Genomic DNA, 21,959 nt, shown 5'->3' with positions numbered 1-21,959 from the left:
TTTGAATAAGTTCTGAGATATAATGTAAAGCGCGATGCCTATGGTTGACAAAACTGTATTGTGTACAGCACATCACATTTTATTGTGCTTCCCAGAAAATGAGTCTGTGGTGGTGGAAAGACCCACGTGCAGGTCCGGGCTACCTCTCATGCTGAAAACCAAACTCGCGAGACAGGCGCTGAGGAGAAGGAAAGTGGTTTATTCGAGTTGCCAGCCATTCAGGACGATGGGGGATTTGACGGTTTGTCCTCGAAAACCCATCTTCCCCATTTCAATGCAGGCAGAGGCTTTCATTAGGATGGAGAGGGAAGGCAGATGAGAGCCGAGGAGTGCAAGTATTGCTTCTCCTGAGACGGGGGAGCACAGGAAAGGGAGCGGGCTGAGGGAGTGCTAATCTGCCTCTTCTCGAATTTACTCCTCGGTTTCTCTTCACACTGGAATTTGTCGATTTGCTGGGGTCACATGTGGATAATCCCGGCCAGCACTGAGCAGCATTTTCTCTCCCCAGATTCCTCTAAGCTGTAAAAAAAAAAAGCTAGATAACAAATAAAAACACAGGGTTTTATTTACATACTCTAAGAAAACAAAGAGTCAGCCAAAGCCTTGAGAAAAAGCAGAATACACACCCCTTAATCACTTATCGAAATGTTAAGTCATGATTACACATTCTTGATAAATTGAAAGTAAGAACTTGACCAGCAAACAGAGAATGACATGGTGAAGGCTCAGAGGATGGTTTGCTATTTTTAGCAATAAAGTATTTTTAAAAAGGGAATGTATATTTTCTGTTTAGACATAATGCTATTGCACACAGAGTAGACCACATTACAGAGTACACAGGAGTTTTATATGCATTGGGAAAACAAGAACAATTTAACAACTAGTTTTGTTGTCCTATTTGCTCTATTGTGGTGTCTGGAACCCAACCAAAAATATCTCTGAGACATGACTATATTTGAAAGTTTTTAAGAGAGTTAATTTTAATTGTTCTCCTCATAAGAGAAGAACATTGTAACTATATGAGGTGATGGATGTTAACTAAACTTAGAGAGATAATTGTTTTTTAATATATTACACATAACAAATCATTACGTTATATACCCTGAACTAATACCATGGTACATATTAATTATATCTTCATAAGAGTGAAAAAATAGAAACTGCTACATTATATGCCAGAGTACCTGCACTATTTTGTATTCATACCAGCAATTAATGAGTAGTCCATTTTCTTTGCCATGTTACCAGCATTTGTTGTTGTCACTAAGTTTAACCAGTAGCTGTGTAGTGATGTATCATCATGGTTCTAACTGGGATATTCCTAAAGTCTAAAGGTCTAAAGACTAGATGTTCATCTGCTTAGTTGCAATTTACATATTGCCCTTGTTGAAAAAAAAGTTGTCAAGCTCTAGCTTTGTATATATAGAGAGAGAGTACAGGGCTATCAAGAGCTAATTCAGTGTGATGAACAATGGTTTCTGTCCTAACATAAAGTCCATGGATGGTTTATCCACAGGCACGTGTCCATAAAATGGCTCATTTACGTGTATGAATGGTTGATGCTCAACAGTGCCATCTGATAGAGAAAAGCAGCACAGTGTCTTCTTTCTCTCTTCACAAAATCTGGGTCATGGCCGTTGTGGCTGCTTTGCGGAGCTTCTCAGGACGAGTGGGGGCTGTGGCCATCTGTGGCAGGAGGCTATTCTTACCTTCTCCAGGCCTTGGTTTCATTCACTATAAATGTGGTTAATACCAAGAACTTCATAAGGTTGTATTCAAAATTAAGTGAGAAAACATCAGTGTTGTTAGAATCAGTCATCACCAGAATTTCTTCTTTGAAATCAAACATGTCTTTGAAAATGAAACTTCATCCCAAGTCACACCAACATTGCAGGGACTACTGTTGCCACTGAGACCCTGGCACTGTTCATGTGTATGGCACTTACTATTCATCCAGAGCCCCACTGTAAGGCACTAGGGAGGGCTTAACTTGATTGAGGGAAAACATAAACCCATGGGAGCTGCATCCTCCTGATTCAAGATGGTCCTCTGCCAGATTTCTTCCATGTCTCACCTACTGTCCTAGGATCTCCCCTCCAGGGATTGATTGTCTTGGACCTAGGAATGGATTTGAATGAACTAAGAAGGGTGACGGAATTGTACAATATGCTTCCAATTCCTTTAGAGGAAAAGCAGTGGGTGTGAGACAAAGGGTCTAATTCACCCAGCCCTGGCCTAGAGTGCCAGGTCTGAGTCCAGAGTGACCCCAACAATGGGGCCTTGCCCTTCCCACCAGCCCTTCACCCGGATCTGTGGAACTGGGTTTGTCTGTTTCTTCCTATGCAAATGACCTCCACTCTGATCCTCTGGGGGCACTGTGCAAGCTGTTGGAGTGATAAGGGCAAGGACAGAGGGAAAGGACAGCACAAGGCCCTGATTCGGGAAATGATGTGATGCCACTCATTCTTTCTAGAGATCCTTCCTGGGCCCCTTTATGGCAGGTCCTGTGCTGAGGAATCACTGACGAACTAACTCTGATACAGTCCCTGTGCTGGGGAGCTTACATCCAGTGGAACAACCGGTGTGAATCAAATATTCCCTTTGGATGACTTGTAGACTGGTGCTTCTTTCCTTCCCCATGGACCTAACAATCTTGGGAGTTTCTCATTTTGGGTTCACAGGTGGTGAGGTTTCCATGTAGCCATCCCCTCCCCCTGATAGAAGGAGCCTCGCAAAACACGCATCCTCTTCTTCTGCAGATTTCATCAAGAAAAAGAGAAGTCCTGAATGACATTAAATAAAAGACATTCCAACCAAGGCTACCTAGTGCCCTTCATCATGGACCAAATGTGACCTGTTGAATCACATCTTGAATCACATCACAGAGGACCATCTTGAATCAGGAGGATGCAGCTCCCATGGGTTTATGTTTTCCCTCAATCAAGTTAAGCCCTCTCTAATGCCTTACAGTGGGGCTCTGGATGAATGGTAAGTGCCATACACGTGAACAGTGCCAGGGTCTCAGTGGCAACAGTAGTCCCTGCAATGTTGGTGTGACTTGGGATGAAGTTTCATTTTCAAAGACATGTTTGATTTCAAAGAAGAAATTCTGGTGATGACTGATTCTAACAACACTGATGTTTTCTCACTTAATTTTGAATACAACCTTATGAAGTTCTTGGTATTAACCACATTTATAGTGAATGAAACCAAATGTGACCTGTTGAAATGTGACCTGGGGTCCATTGTCTGCTGCCTGGCTCAGCTCTAGCACGCTAGATTGTGACCTTTCTCTGGTCTTCCAAGAGTCTTCACTCTGCACAATGACCTTCAAGCTACCTTGTGTGTGAGTGCCTGTGGTGACCTCCCTATTAAATGGCAGGTCTGCCTGTGTTACCCGAAAACACAAGCGCTGGTATCCAACCAGAGAGGACAGGTAGTGGTGGAATGCAGCAGCCCTTGAAGTTTAACCGAAACACTGTCCCCACCTTAGAGTTCTTGCTCAGGTGGCTAAATGTTCATTTAACAAAACAGGTACAGAATCCAACCCTGTCCACCAACAACATATTAAACAAATGTCTATGATTGTAAATGGCTCAAATAATGCAAACACTTCTATGTTACATGCAATACTAACTACAGTAAGGACATCTTTCCTTGTCAATATGTACAGCACCCCATTATACAACCATATCATAATTTCTCAAACAGTCTTCTTTTCACCTACTGATGAACATTTAGATTTTTTTTTCATTTGCAACACTGCAGTGAACATCTTGGCATATGTGTCTTTATAGATGTATATAAATATTATAAAATTAATTCCTGGAAATGGTACTACTTGCTGAAAAACTGTATTCCAATGTGTACTCCCACCTGTGATGAATGAGAATGCTTTTTCCTTATGACTCCAAGTCTAGCTAATTTTATAGGCGCAATGTGATTTACAGAATTGGCATATTTGGGGGATGTTCAAATGTCAACTTTATTAATATAAAATCAATTATGTAGATTGTGGACTATTATGTACACATGGGTAGTATTACGTTCACCATTATGTTTATTGTTTTCATGGTCATTACCTTAAATAACTGATGGTAACACTATTTAACATGTATTGAGAACCCATGCATCAGACACTTTACATACAGAGTTCATTTAATTTAATTTACTCTTCACGAGAACCGTATGGGGTAGGATTTATTCACCCGCTGTATAATTGAAAAAATGTTACTTGTGAACCCTAGGCAAGTTATTTCAACTGTTTTTGCTTTACCATTCCAACAGAAATGTGCAAATAATAATGTCTTCCTTATCTACCTAATGGGGATGTATCAAAAATTAAAGTACTATATATCTTGGAAATATTTTATGGTGCTGTGAATTGTTTGAGTGACAACACAAGATGCGATATGTTCACAGTTTAAAGGCTCCATGAAGATGATGGAGTAGAAAGAAGACTGAAAAACACTAGGCCTGGGTGCTGGAAGGCAGCTCGACCACTAGCAAGCTGAGTGACTTTGAGCAAGTCACGTAATCTCTCTCTGGGCTCTGATTCATCATTTCTAAAAACAAAAAAATAAAAATGAAATGATCTTACCAATAAATGCAAAAAAATACTAAGATACAACATTCATTTGTGATTTAAACACTCAATTAAATTGGTATAGAAAGAGTGTACCTCAACATTATAAAGGCCACATATGACAAACCTTTAGCCAATATTATACTCAATGGTGAAAATTTTAAAGCTTTTCCTGTAAAATCCAGGATGCCCACCCTCACCACTGCTGTTCAACTTCATTCTAGAACTCCTAGCTAGAGCAATCAGGCAAGAGAACAAAATAAAAAGTATCCAAATTGCAAGGAAGAAGAAAAGTGTCAGTTTTTGCAGATGACTCTGTGTATAGAAATGATTCTGTATATAGAAAATCCTAAATACTCCACTAGAAATTATTAGAGACATAAACATCAAACTAATACAGTAAATTTGTAGGATACAAAATCAATGTACAGAAATTAATTGCTTTCCTGTATACTAAGAAGGAAACTTTAAAAAAAGAAATGAATAAAACAATTCCTTTTCCAACTGCAACCAAAAGAATAAAATATCTATACATAAACTTAACAAAGGATGTGAAAGACTGTATATTGAAAACTACAAGTATTGTTCAAAGAGATTGAACAAGACACAATAAAATGGAAAGATGTTTCATGGTCACAGATTGGAAAAATCAACATGGTTAAAATGACCATATTATCCAAAGCAATATACAGATTTAATGCAGCATCAACATCACCATCAAAAATCACCATCAATACTCCAATGTCATTTTTAGAAGAAATAAAACAAAAAGTTATCAGATTTGTATGGAACCACATAAGACCCTGAATAGCCAAAACAATCCTGAAGGGGGAAAGAAAAAGAAACAAAGACAGAGGTATCACACTACTTAACTTCAAATTATACTACAAAACTATGAGAATCAAAACAGCATGGTAGCCCTGACTGTTGAGCTCAGTGGGTTGGGCATTCCTGCAAACCGGAAGGTCACTGGCTCCATTCCTGGTCAAGGTACATGCCTGGGCTGTGGTCCAAGTCCTCAGTTGGAGGTGTGTGAGAGGCTGCCGTTCAATGTTTCTCTCACACATTGATGTTTCTCTGCCTCTCTTTCTCCCTCCCTTCCCCTTTCTCTAAAAAAATAAATAAATAAAATCTTTAAAAAAAAAAATCCAGCATGGTACTGGCAGAAAAACAGATACAAGACCAACGGAACAGAATTGAGCGTCCAGAAATAAAATACATGTATTGGGGCAAATAACTTTTGACAAAGGAGCCAAATACACACAATGGAGAAAAGAAAGCCTCTTCAATAAACTATGCTGGGAAAACTGGAAGGCCACATGCAAAAAAATTACACTAGATTACAGTTTGTCCCCATTTACAAAGATTAACCTGAAATGGATCAAAGGCCTAAATGTAAGATCTGAAACAATAAATTACACAGAAGAAACATAGGTACTATACTTACAAACCTTGGTCTTAGGAACATTTGATGAATTTGACCCCAAAGGCAAGGGAAGCAAAGGCAAAAATAAGTGAATGGGATTGCATCAGACCAAAAAGCTTCTGCACAGCAAAAGAAACCACCAACAAAACAAAAAGGCAACCAAATTTATAGCAAATGATATCTGCAAACAATAGCTCCAAAAAGGGATTAATATCCAGAATATGTAAAGAACTCGTAAAACTCAACAGCACACAAACAATCCAATTAAAGATGGGCAGAGGAACTGAACAGTCACCTCTCCCAAGAACACAGACAAATGACCAACAAATATATGAAAAGATGTTCAATTTCACTAGCTATTAGGGAAATGCTGGACAAAACCTCAACAAAATACAACCTCACACCTGTTAGAATGGCTATTATCAACAAGACAGGTAATAATAAGTGTTGGCGAGGTTGTAAATTAAAAGAAACACGCCTTCACTGCTGGTGGGAATGTAAACTGGTACAACCACTATGGAAACAGCCTGGCAGTTCCTCAAAAATATAACAACAGGGTTCCCATATGACCCAGAAATTGCTCTTCTGGATATCTGCCTGAAAAACTCAAAAATACTTATTAGCAAAGTATTTGCTAATTGCGCTCATTGCAGCATTACTCACGGTGGCCAAGATGTGGGGACAACCCAATGTCCTTTGACAGAAGATTGGAGAATGAAGATGTGGTACATATACACAGTGGGATACAACTCAGCCATGAGAAAAGATGAAAAACTGCCATTTCTGACAACATGGATAGACCTTGAGAACATCACGCTAAGTGCAATGCAAAGAACCATGTGATTTCCCTCATATGTGGGATAAAAAACTGAAACCCATAGACACAGACAACATTATGGTGGTTACCGGAGGGAAGGTGGCAGTGGGATAGTAAAGGATAAAGGGGACCACATACACGGTGACAGACGATGATTTGGCTCTGGCTGGTGGGCACAAAATACAGTATACAGATCATGTATCATAGAAATGTATACCTGAAACCTATCCGATCCTATTAACCAATGTCATCCCAATGCAATTAATAAAAAATAAAATATAAATTATGAAAGAACGGAGTTGGACTGGAGTGGGCTCAAACTTTTCAGGGTGAAAACATATATAATTGTTTGTTTGGTTTAAACCCACAATAAGGCCTATTGCCTTTAGTGACTCATCACTAATTCCAGTCACTAATCCCAGATGTTTCCAAGGAGGCATCTTTGTGGAGAGTGGAACTGTGGAAAAAATTTGCTCCTGTAGGCAGAGTTTTATTGTAAGAGATACAGCTGTTTCCTTTGGTTCAGGCTAAGACCAAAACTTGGTTCCCTCCTTGGTTGGCAGTCAAATAATGAAAAATAATGAAGCAAGAAGTTTGAATCAGATAATAAAAACAAATACACTAGTTCACATATGTATTAACACTACAATTGTAAGCTACCCACTATCTTGAGGAAAGGCCTTTTAAAATAAATTGACGGTGGAATAGATAAGTTTACAAAAGATATTTTGGTTCATCCAATGAGAATACTGATATTCACAGATTTCTGACCTTCAAAATAGCAATTTCGAGTGGATCAACATAACAAAAATTTAAGAATTCTTGGCTTGTTTAAACCTCTCAGCCTTTTCCGATTTTCTTCTCAATATATGACATGGCCCCTCTGTCTTTTCTGCAGTCAATACACTTATATTTACTCCTCAATACCTAGCAGAAATGTCGCCACTCTTGTCTGACCAGTCACCTCAATGTAGGACATTTTATTTTTTGATTTTTCATGGTGCAGAAAGCAAACTTTTAATTCCAGCACATATCATCATTGCGTCTATTATGTTCACTTATGTTATTAGATGATCAATAAATGAACTAATTTTTTGAATTGTTTAATATATTAAATGTAGGTAAAACAATTTGCAATGCTATAAAATAATATTAAAATAGCAAATATTCTTTTATTCAAAATGTGCCTGTAAAACATGGATAAGTACTAATGCAAAGAATCAAATTCTTAATACATCCTTCCTGGTGAATTCATCATTAATCTCACTTGATCTTTCTTTTTAGGTCCAGGTGAAGCAAAAACATACTTTTTATGTTTTCTAGACAATAAATTCCATGTTAACTTTTAAATATGAATAAAGATAAAAATATTAACTTAAAATTTAAAACAAAAAATAGTAAATTTTTAGAATTTTTAAGGAAAGTGACTTTTTTTTTTTTTTTTTTACAGAGACCATAATCTGGCAGTAGGTTGTATTTCTTTGGCAATTGGCTCATTATTATAGGTCAAAGTTGCACTGTCTCAGACGAGTGAAATTCAGTCTCTACAATCATTAGCACTCTTACAAATGAGAATCCCTGTCCTAAGTAAGGTCAGCACTCCCCCGTTTCCTAATCCTCACCACTCCCTACTGCTTCCCCTTCCACTCTCATTGGCAATTCCCTGCTTGGTCTTCCAAAGTGTTGCAATTTGCAGCCTCTGTCCTAGGTGACATCCATGTCTCATCTCTTTTGCTCCTCCCATGTGATGAAAGCATTGAGTAAAGGAATTAAGAGAGAAGGCTGGCTCCTGCCATAGATTTCACCTCATGGCCTGACTTGTTCTCAGAGTGTGAGCTAAAGGTGATAAAATACTGGGAGAGACTCATCTCTCATCATCCAGGAGATGCAAATTAAAATAAAATGTCTTTTCTTTTAAACCTCTCAATTTTGTGGAAATATAAAAGATCGATGATATTTAATGTTGCTGAAAGTGTGAAGAAATGCATCCTCTTGTTTGCTTTTGTAACTTGATGCCCTTTTTGATCCAGATACAGGGAAATGTTCATCTTTTCTTGAATGTACATACTTCACATAATCAAAGGTTTTTAGTGGAGCATTCTTCATGATAGCAAAACTTTGAAAATAACCTCAATGTCGCCTAATTGGAAATGTTTAATCATGGTGACAAGTACAAACAAGGCAAGGTGTCAAGCATTTACGTCTTAGTCAAAAAGCAAATTTGAGAAGAATGTGCATGGTATGACCCCACGGAAAGCAAAAATACAATAGAATGACTGAAACTATGTATTTTGAAATAGACATAAGCTTACAGAAAGATAATCTGGAAGACTATATAGCAAACTGTAACACTTATCTCTGACAGTAAGAAAAAATGGGCTGTGTTGGCAAGAGTAACATTTCACTTTGTGTTCATATTTGTTATTCAATATTTTTAAATTTAAACAAAAGTTTAAATGTGTTTATTTCCTTGTTGATTAATTTTTTTAGTTTCTGGAACCTACCCAAATTTCAAACTATTTTACAAAGCTATAACAACCAAACAGTATGGTACTGGCACAAAAATAGACACACAGACCAATGAAATAGAACAGAGAGCCCAGAACAAATCCACACATATCTGGTCAATGAATTTTCCACAAAGGGGCTAAGCATATAATAGGGGAAAACTCAGTCTGTTCCTTAAATAGTGCTCAACAAATTGAACGGCCACATGCAAAAGCATGAAACAGGACTGAATCCCACAGCATGCACACTATATTGATGAAAAATGGACTGAAGACTTGAATGTAAGACTTGACACCATAAAAATTCTAGAAAAGCATAGGCAGTCAATTTCTTGACACAGATCTTGGTAATAATTTTTTGAACCGGACAACAAAGCCAGAAAAACATCAGTAAAAATAAACAAGTTGGACTACATCAAACCAACAGCTTCTGCAGAGCAATGGAATTGTCAACAGATGAAAAGGCAAGCTAGTAAATGGGAGAAAATATTTACAAATCATAATCTGATAAAAAGTTAATATCCCAAGTACATGAAGAACTCATATAACTCAATAGTGATAATAATAATGTGACTCAAAATGAATTAAAGTACCTGAATAGACATTATTCCTGAAAGATAGTAAAATGCCCAAAAGGTACATGAAAAGGTACTCAACATAATCATCATCAGGGAGATGCAATTCAAAGTGAGGACAGGTATCACCTCACACCTGTTACAATGGCTATTGCCAAAAAATGAGAAATAACAAGTTTAGCAAGGATGTGGAGAAACGGAACAATTTTGTACTGTTGGTGGGAATGTAAATTGGTAGAGCCACTATGGAAAATAGTATGGCGGTTTCCTCAATAATAAAATAGACTGTTACAAGATTGAGCAATTTAACTTTTGGGTATTTATCCAAAGAGAATGAAAACACTAACAAGAAATGATAAATGCACCCTATGTTCATTGCAGCATTATTTACAATAGCAAAGATATAAAACAACACAAGATTTTGTCCATGTATGGGTGGATAAAATACTGTGCTTTATATACAATACAGTATAATTCTGCCACCAGAACAATGACATCTTGTCATTTCAGACATGGTGGATGGACCTCAAGGGCATTATGCTAAGTAAAATAAGTCTGTAGTGAAAGACAAATACTGTATAATCTCTCTTATATGTGAATTCCTCCCTCATCTCACATACACACACACACACACACACACACAACTTAACCTCATACATATGGAGAATAAATTGTGGTGGGAAAAATGAGTGAAGGGGGTCAAATGGTAAAAAAATAAGAAATGTTTTTTTTTAAACCTGAAGACGAAGCTGTTAATTCCTCCTGGTATTTTCTTCCTTCCTCCCTTCCTTCCTTCCTTCCTTCTTTCCTTCCTCCCTTCCCTTCTCTTCCCTTCCTTTTCCTTTCCTTTCCTCTCCTCTCCTCTCCTTTCCCTCCCTCCCTTCCTTCCTTCCTTCTTAGTGAGGTTCTGTTTTCCCTCCTGTCTTTCTAGATGGGCTAGCATGCAAAGTTTCTTTTGGCTAAAGATGTGTGAAGGCTACAGGAGTAGCTAATACATCACTACATTGTAAAGTGTTTCTGCACGGTTTTCCACATTCCAGCCCTGTTGGGTGTTACAATATTCCCAGGGAAAACAGGTGACAGGTGACGTCCCTGTAACAAGCATTTCCAAGTTCTTAGCTGGTGAGGATAGAGCTGTCTTCACTGCCACCATCTGCCATGTCACAGCTGGGCCAGTTTCACAGCCTGTGGACTCTTATTTATATATAATACCCTATTTCCAAGCACTGGTTAATGTGTTAGAATAACACTTTCAATTTCAAGTGGCAGACACCTAACTCAATAAACTTTAACAAAGTTCATGGTTTTCTGGGTGTGAAGCAGGGTAGAATTTCTTGAACCATGTGTTTTATTTCTCAGGCTTACTATCCTCACTTCTGGTAATTACAGACGTACATATTCCTGTGAATGGCATCCTCAGAAGGAGAAGAAAGGCCGTTGTCTACGAAAACAAAGTCTTGCAACTTCATTGCCTCTAGGTGGCCCGACTGAGACAGGAGCTCGAGGTAAATAGACCACAGTAGGTTGCAGATAATTGGCCAGGTCTCGTGCTGCAGACAGGCTTGATCAGCTGCACCCGAAACACTTTCAAGGAGGAAGAAGCGATGGAAAGAAAAAGATGGCAATTTCTGGGTCACATGATATTTGCATGCTAATTTTTAATAAAAACTGCTTGGGTGGTGAGGGATGTAGATGAAGGTGGTCAAAAGGTGAGAACTGCAGTTGTACAATAAAATAAATAAGTTCTGGGGATGTAATGGACAGCACTGTGACTACGAATAACAGTATTTATTTGTGCATTTGAAAGTTGCCAAGATAGTAAGTCATAAAAATTCTTATCGCAATAAAGTGTTGTAGCTGTGTGAGGTGATGGATGTTAATTGAAGTTATTGTGGTGATCATTTTGCAATGTGTAGATATATCAAATAATTTTGTTATACACCTTTACTGATACAATGTTATATGATGATTGTATCTCAATAAAAGTGAAAAAAAAAGAAATTACTAAACTGTGTTTTAGCATAGCCGTACCATTTCCCACCAGCGGTGGATGAGTGATCCAGTTTCTTTACATTCTGACCAGCCTTTTGTGTAGACACAATTTTTTACTTTAACCAATGTAATAATACGTGTGTAGTAATGTATCATCTTGGATTGAATTGGCATTTCCTTAATGGCAATAACTCGAACAACTTTTCAAGGGCCTGTTTACCATTTACACGTCCTCCTTGTGAAGGTGAAAAGTTCTCCAGTCCTCCTCCTTCATGAGTGTGATGCACAGATGTCAGCAGCTAACTCAGTGTCAAACATAATTGCTGTTCTTGCAAACGAATACGGCTCATGTACCTGTGTGCCAGTGAGTACTAGATGTTCGCAGTGCCATCGGGTAGAGGATGTAGCAACGAGAGTCTTCTCTCTCTCTTAACAGAATCTTTCTCATGACCTTTGTGGCTGCTCTGATGACCTTCCCGGGACAGTGTGACTGTGGCTGTCCCTGCTGCAGGGAGGCTGTCCCTGCACCTCTGCTATGCTTGGTTGTTCTTTGCACTTAGTGACAGGACTCACTGACGGTGCAGGGGAAGGCAATGGGAGTGGTTTAAAGACACACCCCCTCTTTCTTTCTTTTTGCAACAGCATGGATGGAACTGGAGATCATTATGCTAAGTGAAATGAACCAGACGGTGAGGGACAAATACATATGATCTCACCTTTAACTGGAACATAATCAACAGAAGAAAAAAGCAAACAAAATATAACCAGAGACATTGAAGTTAAGAATTATCTAACAATAGTCAGGGGGGAGTGGGGAAGGGACAGTGAGGAGAGGGGATTACAGGAACTATTATAAAGGACACAAGGACAAAATCAAGGGGGAGGGTTGAGGTGGGGGAGGGAGGTGGGTTCTGCTGTGGTGGGGTGGAGGGATGGGGAGAAAAGGCATACAAATGTAATTGAATAACAATAAAAATTAAAAAAAAAAGACATACCCCCAGTGGCTCTCCTAGCAAATCACTTTGCTTTCTGTGAAGCAACAAGACAGCCTAAGGGCTTCATGCCAACATTGAACCAAATTTGTCTAATGGGAAATGCACTGAGAACATGAAGCCAGTGAATCCCATTCTGTCCCAGTAAAATCCAACCTGCAGTTTTCATTGTGTATGTTCACTCATGTTTTATTTATTTATGTTGGGCTGCTCATAGAAAGTCATCAAAGTCAGATTCATTGGGTTACTTACCTCCGCACACATAAATTGATATTCTGTTATCATACCTGGGCTTTTTATTTATTTAGATTATATTTAGATACAATTATATACTTGGTTACCACTTGTTCTGCTGAGGTACTGAAATCTTTCCTGTTTCCCCCCTTGTCTAAATTAAGCCCACAGCTCAGGTCAGATAACTTCTAGCTATGAGGCCAGTGCATTTTTTCTGGGCTTGTCACGTGCCCATACTAATTACCTCTGTGGCTGTGTGACAGCGCGCACCAGAACTCTGCCTGCAGCAAGGATGGTTCTCTGTCTCTCACAGTTCTGTGCGTCAGCTGGAGGCTCTCTGACCTAGGCTGGTTCAGCAGGCCGTGCTCCCTGCACCTCTCAGCCTCCCTGGGGGAGCCAAGTCGTGCTCCTCATGTAACACACTGCTGCATGGAGGACGCCCAGAGCACTCTACACCTGCTTGCTCAGAGCTCACAACTGGGGGCAACTTGGGCAGGCGGCAAGTCCAGGCTGGGACGTCACACTTAACTGCAGTGCCAGGTGGCTGGACACACCTTGTACTTCCACAGTCTCCCAGGTTGTCACCACTGACCTCCTAAGAGCACCCACTGCCATCGTTCCCAACTCCTTGTTCTCTTGCCAAGAGGCAGCAGGAGAGCTCCCCTTATTTACGGGCTCACTGGAAGCAAGCCGAATATTTTTTATTGAAATATACATAACACAACATCACTTTAATCATTTTTCGGCGGTACACTAAGATCGTGCAGCCATCACCAGCCTCCCTCTCCAGAACTTTTCATCGTCTCCAGCTGCAACCCTGCACCCATGCGACTGACTGCTCCTCCCAGCCCCTTCATTTCGAGTGTGATGAAGACAGTATTTTTGGAATAATGATGTTTATTTCTTGTTAACTTTCTTATATGAAAACCTCCCTTGACTCATCCAGGCTTACTCATTTCTTTGGGAAATGTTAGGATTTTTAAAGGAGAAATGAAATACACAAGAATCAAATGCTCTGGGTTTAAGTTCCAGAGAGGGTTCTTGAGCTCCTGGCTTTCGATAAATAACCAGGCTTTTTACAGAGAGACAAATGTCCTTCCACATTCCTGAAGCTCCTGCGAAGCTGCTGCGGCACGCAGGTGTCCTGACTCAGGGTCGTGTGTTCCCCACTGCGCACGTCTCCAGGAGAGGAAATCAGCCCGCAGGCAGCGTGATGACTGTTGTACATGTTCCAGTGTCGATTGCAGACAAGGAATCTGGATTTCTGTGTAACCTGGAAGGCAGAACCCGGACAGGATGTTCCGGTGGCAGGCGGCAGAGCACTTATGCGTTAAACTCTGCTTTTGCAAGTCTCTGTCCCAGGACTACGTGCGCAGAGACTGACTGGCCTTGGATCCCATGGCGGGGTCATGCTCTGGCCATAGTATGTGGCTCCCAGTTTCCTCCTCACACTGACACCCTGTGACAAACAAAACGAAACAAAACTTTAAAGACACTCGCCCATGAGGACTGCTCACTAGTCTATTAAAGTGAGAAAGAGGACCCCTGGAAGATACTTTTTCTAAGATAAATTCTTTAATTGAAAGGAATGTTTATTTTACTAAGCCTATAAAAATCCTAATATCCTTTTCTGTTTTTTTTCTCTTTCCTTTTTGTGTACAACAATGTTTAAATTTTTTCAACAAGGGCTGAGAGCATTTGTTCCTTGTCGCTGTTCCTAAGTGGTCCAACTTTGCAACACTAAGACTCAGTCTGTGTTCCTTATGAAATTTTGTGTTGCATGAAATTCCAAAATGTGGCACCCCTGGCTCACAGCTGTGCCTCTCAGGGACCACAGAGAGAAAACCCAAAACTTGGTCTCAGAAAACAGCTTCGGGCTATAGCTTTGGGGCACAGAGAAGTGAAATTCGTTTTTATTTCCTATTTTCAGTACAGCATTCTTGCCAAAATAAGTGAGAATGTATTAATCTTTTACTCCACTTTTGTCCAGTTTATGGCAGAAAAACTTATATGTCACCAAGACAAAGCAATCAATTAAACCCACAGATTAGAATAGTCTACAAAACAGTTGGTTTTGCATTTTTTCCCTGGGGCTGGGTGTTCTCTGAATGTAAGTGTCTTTAGTTGGTACTTCATTGTTAGAGCCTGACTTTTTAAAAAATTTTTTTATTCAGTTACAGTTGTCTGCATTTTCTCCCCATCCTTCCACCCCACCCCAGCCAACCGCATCTCCCTCTCCCACCTCTACCCTCCCCCTTGATTTTGTCCATGTGTCCTTTATAGTAGCTCCCGTAAACCCCTCTCCCCACTATATATATAAGAGCCAGCCCTTTCTCTGGAAGTTTCTCCAGTAGTTTTCATAATGTTATGTTAGTCACCCTGCGCTCACAGCTGGATCAGTGAGTCAAGGCTCTCAGAAAGGAAGCATTGTCTTTACAGCCTGAGAACCTGTCACCTCGTGAAACACAGACACATACACACATTATACACACACTTACACACAATATGCATGCCACACACAAACACACACTTGCACAATATGCACAAACATATAGTATATACACAGCATGCATGCATGCATACACTTACATACATGTACACCCTCACATAGACCTGTACGTGTGTGCATGCGTTCACACACAAACACACAATTGTGTGCATGTATATATGCTCGTGCATGTACAAATAGGGGCACATACACACAGTTGCATATGTGGACATGCACACACAGGACACACACATATTTACGCACATACCTGCATATAACCAATATACACACATAAGCATGTGCACTCACAACAAACACATTACATTACAACATGAATATTTAGCAGAACAGGGTAAAGGACAGAGGTGTGGTCAGTTAGCCTGACACTGGTCTGGACTGGTCATAACTGAATGGTACAACTTTTTCAAGTCTCTTAACCTCTTTCCATCCTGACCCCAGTGAGTGTAGTTGCACTAAACCACCTGGGAGTCTCTTCTCAGTGTAAAAGTCTGTGATTTCAGTGGGACAAGACACATCATTCAAAAAGACCTTGTCTCAGTCCCTTCTCTGTACCCCTGACAGGAAGCCTGCAGGCTGGAGTCACACCATTGGGCACCTGGTCTGTCCTGTGAGTGGCAATGAGCACAGCCCGACCCCAGGGGACTGTGCGGCAGATTTTTGTGACAAATCTTACTCATCATTCATTTTCATGCTCACACACTTCCTCACTCCCTTTTGTATGAAGGTTTGTCTTTGTGAACAATGTTCATAAGCCAGCAACCACCTGAGCCTCGACGGTTCTGGAAAGTTTAGTGGGTGTGTTCTAGGGTTGTATCGTCCTCTGCACCAGCATTTCCAGGGGTGCAGGTGGAAAGGGGCTGACTTCACCTTGAAATCCTCTTTTAAGGGCATTTCACTGTCCCCCCTCTGGCCAGGGTGTGAGTTGGGACAGCACCTCCTGTCCCTGTCCTGGCTGGGACTGGAGGCTACATCATCCTGGGACTGGGAGGATGGGGCCCGGGGCTCATATCAATCAATTGGTGAACTTTCTTCTAATGATACAGTGTGACCTCACCCTCAGGTAATGATGCAAAGCACAACTGCAATCTCTTCAAATAGCCACCCCTCCTCAGAGCAAATTCCTCAGGCAGCTAATGAATTGAGCGTGACCAGCCTCTGTGAGCAGCCTCAGGTGTGAGCCCAGGGCTGGAGTCTGTAACAGGTGCTCCGCAAACGTCTGGGAAATGATGTACCAGAGCACGTCCCTCCCCCAGAACAGTCTGGCCTGATTCAGTCCTCAGGATTCCAAGTACTGAAAAGTCTATGGCACTGTTTCATGTGTATATTTAAATGGAAAAAACAGTAAACAATATACACTGAGAAAAGAAGTCAAACAAAATCCTTACATCTTCCTCCTGTGAAAACCACTTGAAATAATTTTCTGAAGTAACACATAGGAAAGTCTTACAGAAATCAATCTAGTCTATCGTTTTTTTCTTCCTCCTCTTTGGGGGCCCTGCTTGCTGGGCTGCCGCAAACCCAGTGGTAGTTGTGTGCATTACTCTGCCAGCTCCACTGTTACCTGGACAGTTTTTTGTTCCAGCTTTTTCCTCCTTCCTTCTTTCTCTTCTTTTAAAAAATTGTGGTAAGAGAGACATAACATGTAATTTGTCACTTTAACCCCCCGAGCTGCACAGTGAGGGGCACTATTGTGCAGCCGACACCACCATCCATCTCCAGAACGTTTCTCGTCTTGCAAAACTGAAACTATCTTTGTGCTCTCAGTGAAATGCTTCTGCCTTTGAGCTCAGACCACCTGACTCACCATTGGTTTCACAGCCTGGCTGGCATCTAGTTGCTGTTTATGAAGGTAGGCGTGGGCCTTCTTCACTGTGGGGTGACTTTGCAGGGGTCACACCATCAGGGGTCAGTAGGAATGTGTGGACTCTGGACATTGATGGAGCTGAACGTGGCTGTACGATCTCACAGAGTCCTGTAGGTATAAATGTTAACCTCTACTTGCAAAAAGACCACCAATTCCTACTCTGAGTTCTGATTCCTTCTTGAAAGTGTGGGACCCAGAATTTGGAACCAATCAGAACTCCCATGAAGTAGTGCCCTGCAGCCCATGCCTTAGAAGCTCTGGGTCCCTGGGGTGCTTTTGTCTATAAGGGACCTCGTGCACCCAGGGCAGCCCAAGTTGGGACTTTGTACCCAGGAGCAGCCACAGCCCAGAGGGGAAGAGGGACATGTTGCCCAAGTGCATTTCACAGCAACTCCAAGAAAAAGGGTCTCATGATAGGATTTTCGTCTGGCCCCTTCAAACCTGCAACTTTTGTGTCTCAGTGTGGCTGTGGGAGGTGAGCTGTGGTTTGGTTCCTTTCTTCCTACAAAATGTCAAGCCAGTTACCGATGGTGGGGCTTTGCCAGACAGTTTCAGCCTAATCAGAGCTCATGCTCTGGGAACACTTAATGTCCCCTGAAATGTCCCCCATGGCATTTCTCAGGATGGAGCAGTGAGCTCAGTGGACCTTAAGCTCTTCCAAGTTGCTTTGTAGTAGCTGGAGCTTTAACATTTTAGGAGCCCTGGTGGTCCCATAATCTATCAACAGTTGCGGTACTTGCACCTGCATAAAACAAAAGCATAGAGACTCTTGCACTCCTTCCTTTTATTTGCCTGGCATCCTCCCTCTGCCCCCTTTTCCTGTGAACAGAACCTCCTTCTTAGGGAGAACTGCTCCTTCCCGACGTCAAACCAGAGTCACGTGGGTCAGGCAAATCATGTAACTGCATCTCCCCAACCAGCTAGTAGCTCAGGGATGGCTCTGTGACCCAAACTGGAGCAGTCAGAACCCCGCTCTGGGATCTCACATACAGATGCTACTGGAGGCAAACCCCTTACCTCTGGGTTCCAGCCGCCTGGTGTGCATCCCTGGGGTGGGAAGTGCTCTGTTAACGTGGGAGAGAGTGGAGCCCATGTTCAGGAGGGTATTGATACAAGATACATAGTTTCCATTCTTCTCAGGTTTCCACAATTTCAATGCCAGTGGCATATGTATCTGTAGTTTTTACATTTATTTCATTACTACATGTTTCATGGTTATAAATGTAAATGGTGTTCATTGTAGTCAATTTGAACAAAACAGAAATAGACTGTTTCCCACTACCACAGAGAAAATCATTACAATTTTAGTTTTCTTCCTTTCATTCTTTTTATTTGCTTATTTTTAAAAAGATTTATATATTTATTTATTTTAGAGAGAAAGGAAGGGAGGCAGAAAGACAGGGAGAGAAACAGCAATGTGTCCTTGCCTCTTTCACACGCCACCACCCCAAGCCCCTGGGTGCCTGGCCCGCAACCGAGGCATGTGCCCTGATTGGGAATCGGACTGGGGCGACCCTTTGGTTCGCAGGCCAGTACTAAATCCACTGAACTACACCAGCCAGGGCTATTTGCTTATTTTTTTAAGGGAGTAGTGAGATGTTACTAAACGTAGCTTGGGCACTTAGAGTTTTGTCCCTGTAATAGGGTGCAACCAGGAGGGGGGCCCCAAATAGGGATTCGTAATGGTGTACAAAAGAGCTTGGAGATAGTTGGCTCCACACCACAGGGCCACACCTGCCCAGAATGCTGGCAGCTGTGGCCAGCTGTGGAAGAGCTGGAAATGGGGCTGCAAGGAAGATTGGCGCTGGGATTTAAACCTGGGCGCGGCAGCCATTTGGCGTGTCTTTTTGGGAACACACATCTTTTCGGGGACCATGTGGCTTTGGGGTACTCCCTTTTGCCACATGGCTTAGGAAGCAGGAGAGACTGTCTGGAAGGAAAGGGTTGAAAAGACTCTTGCTCATACGCCATGAGAAGGTGCCACATGGCTTTGGATTAACTGGAGATCGTGGCAGGGACACAGCTGATGGTGCTGGGAGCCTGAACCATGGACTTCTACTTCTTTCCGGAGATACTGGTACCCCAGACTGGGCAGAGGGGAGAAGGAAGGACTGTGTGCATCTGTGGATATTCCAAAGAACTTTAGTCTGTATTATTTCAAATAAATAATAATTCCTTTCCTTTTCACCAGTCTCTGGCATTGAGAGACATCTTTCCTCTGGTGGTGGGCAAAGTGAACCTGGTACGGGGGGAGGAACCTCTGGAGAAAAAGGGTGGGTCTTTTATATCATTCAGCCCCCTCTCCCCATGGTCTGTTCTGTAACATCACTTACAGCTCCATGCAGGTCACATCTAGAGTCTCTTCCTGATGCCTGTGCAGAGGGCTGTGTATGGAGAAAAAAGCAGGATGTTATGAGTATTTGGCAGGAGGTTTTCTCTTGCTCCTGCAGGACACCATTACCTCCTCCTTTGTACAGAAACACGCAGCACCCTGGTTTCCACCACTGCTGAGAATGAATGACTTCATTTGGGTTTTTGGTTCACCCCAGGGAAATGGAAGGAACCTCTGTTGTTTAAATGAGAGTTGCTCCTTGAGAATCCAAGGTAATGGAGGAATAAGTGGAAGTTACATTAATCTCCTCCCAGGAACAATCTGGAATTACAATTAAATTGTAGAGAAATCATCCTGAATAACCAACTGAACACTTTTGGAGAGAAGCCTTATAACCATGGACAGACAAAAGAAACCACATCACCACAATCTGGTAGGGAATGCGGAGGAGACACGAGAGGACTGGCTGGGCTCCCGTGGGCAGCAGCTAAAGTTCCAGAGGGATATTTCAGGAGCTGGAAGTTTCCCCTGAGAAGTGTGGGCTCTAAACCCCAGGCTTGGCTCCCCAGCCTACAGCACCAGAGCCAGAAAGAAACTCAGATAATATCCAGCTGTGAAAATCAGCAGGGTTTCTGTCTGCCAGGGAGAGATGGCTGGAGACACAGAGAGCCTCTTAAAGGGCCAATACACAAAATTTTGTTTGAAGCCACTTAGCCTGGGCTCAGGCAAAGAGAGGGCTGTGTGGACTACAGACACTTGAGGAAAGTGTGGGGTTGGTGGTTCTAGGGAGAGAAATGAAGGGACAGGCACCAGGATCCCAGTACTGAATCATTCCCCCCACAACAGGAGCCATCTCTCAAGCAGAGCACTCCTCTCTGAGTGGCATCAGCCTGAGGAGAAGCAATACCCCTGCCCATAGGAATTACTCTGCCCTGCCCTGTGGTGCTTGAGCCTGACTATTGATCACACCTTGATTATTTTAACAACTGATCTGTGTAATGGATGATTAGTTTGACAACTACAGTGGAAAACACAAAGAAGCAGCCAAAATTGGAAGACAAAGAAACAGACCCTAAATGAAAGAACACATGAATCCTCCAGAAGGGCTGGATGGAACAGAGGTACCCAATTTATCAGACATAGATTTCAGAGTAATGATTATAAGTGTACTCAACAACATGAGAAAAGACATAGAAACCATAAGAAAGGACCCGTCAGAAAGAAAGAATGCAATATCTGAAATAAATAATACACTGGAGGGAGTAAACATTAGGTTAGATGAAGCAGAGGATAGAATCAGTGTTTGGGAAGACAAGGTAGAAAAAACATCCAGGCAGAGCAGCAAAAGGAAAAAAGAATTTAACAAATGAGGAGTGTGTAAGAGAAAAGCAGGTAGTTACCTACGAGGGACCACCAATTAAACTGGCATGTGATTACTCATCAGAAGCATGTCAGGCTAGAAGGGAGTGGCATGGAATATTCAAGGTGATGAAAAGCAAGGGCCTACAACCTACTTTACCCAACAAACCTATCGTTTAAAAATCAAAGGAGAAACAAGGAGCTTCCCAGACAAGAAATAGCTAAAGGAGTTTGTTAACACCACACCAGTACTGCAACACATGTTAAAGGGCTTGCTTTAAGAAGAAGAAAAAGAGACATGAAAAAAAAAAGACAGAGGAATACAGTCTAACAATAAAATGGTACTACATACGTCTCTATCAATAATCACCTTAAATGTAAATGGCTTGAAGGCTCCAACAAAAGACATAGGGTAGCTGAATGAATAAGAAAACAATGCTTCCTCCAAGAGACCCAGCTCAGATCAAAACACGCAAAGACTAAAAGTAAAGGGTTGGAAAAAGATATTTCATGCAAATGGAAAGAGGAAAAAAGCTGGGGTAGCAGTACTTATATGTGACAAAATAGACTTTAAAACCAAGGTTATAGTAAGAGACAGAGAAGGACACTACATAATGATAAAGGCAACAATCCAACAAGAGGATATAACCCTAGTAAATATTTACACAGCCCACATGGGAATACCTAAACATGTAAAGCAAATCTCGATGGACATAAAGGGAGAGATTGACAAAATCCAGTCACAGTTGGGGATTTTCAACAAGGAG

This window comes from Desmodus rotundus, chromosome 1 (assembly GCF_022682495.2).
Source record: "Desmodus rotundus isolate HL8 chromosome 1, HLdesRot8A.1, whole genome shotgun sequence".
NCBI classification, from domain to species: Eukaryota; Metazoa; Chordata; class Mammalia; order Chiroptera; family Phyllostomidae; genus Desmodus; species Desmodus rotundus.
The sequence above is the reverse complement of the archived record's forward strand: the minus strand, read 5'-3'. Positions refer to the sequence as shown.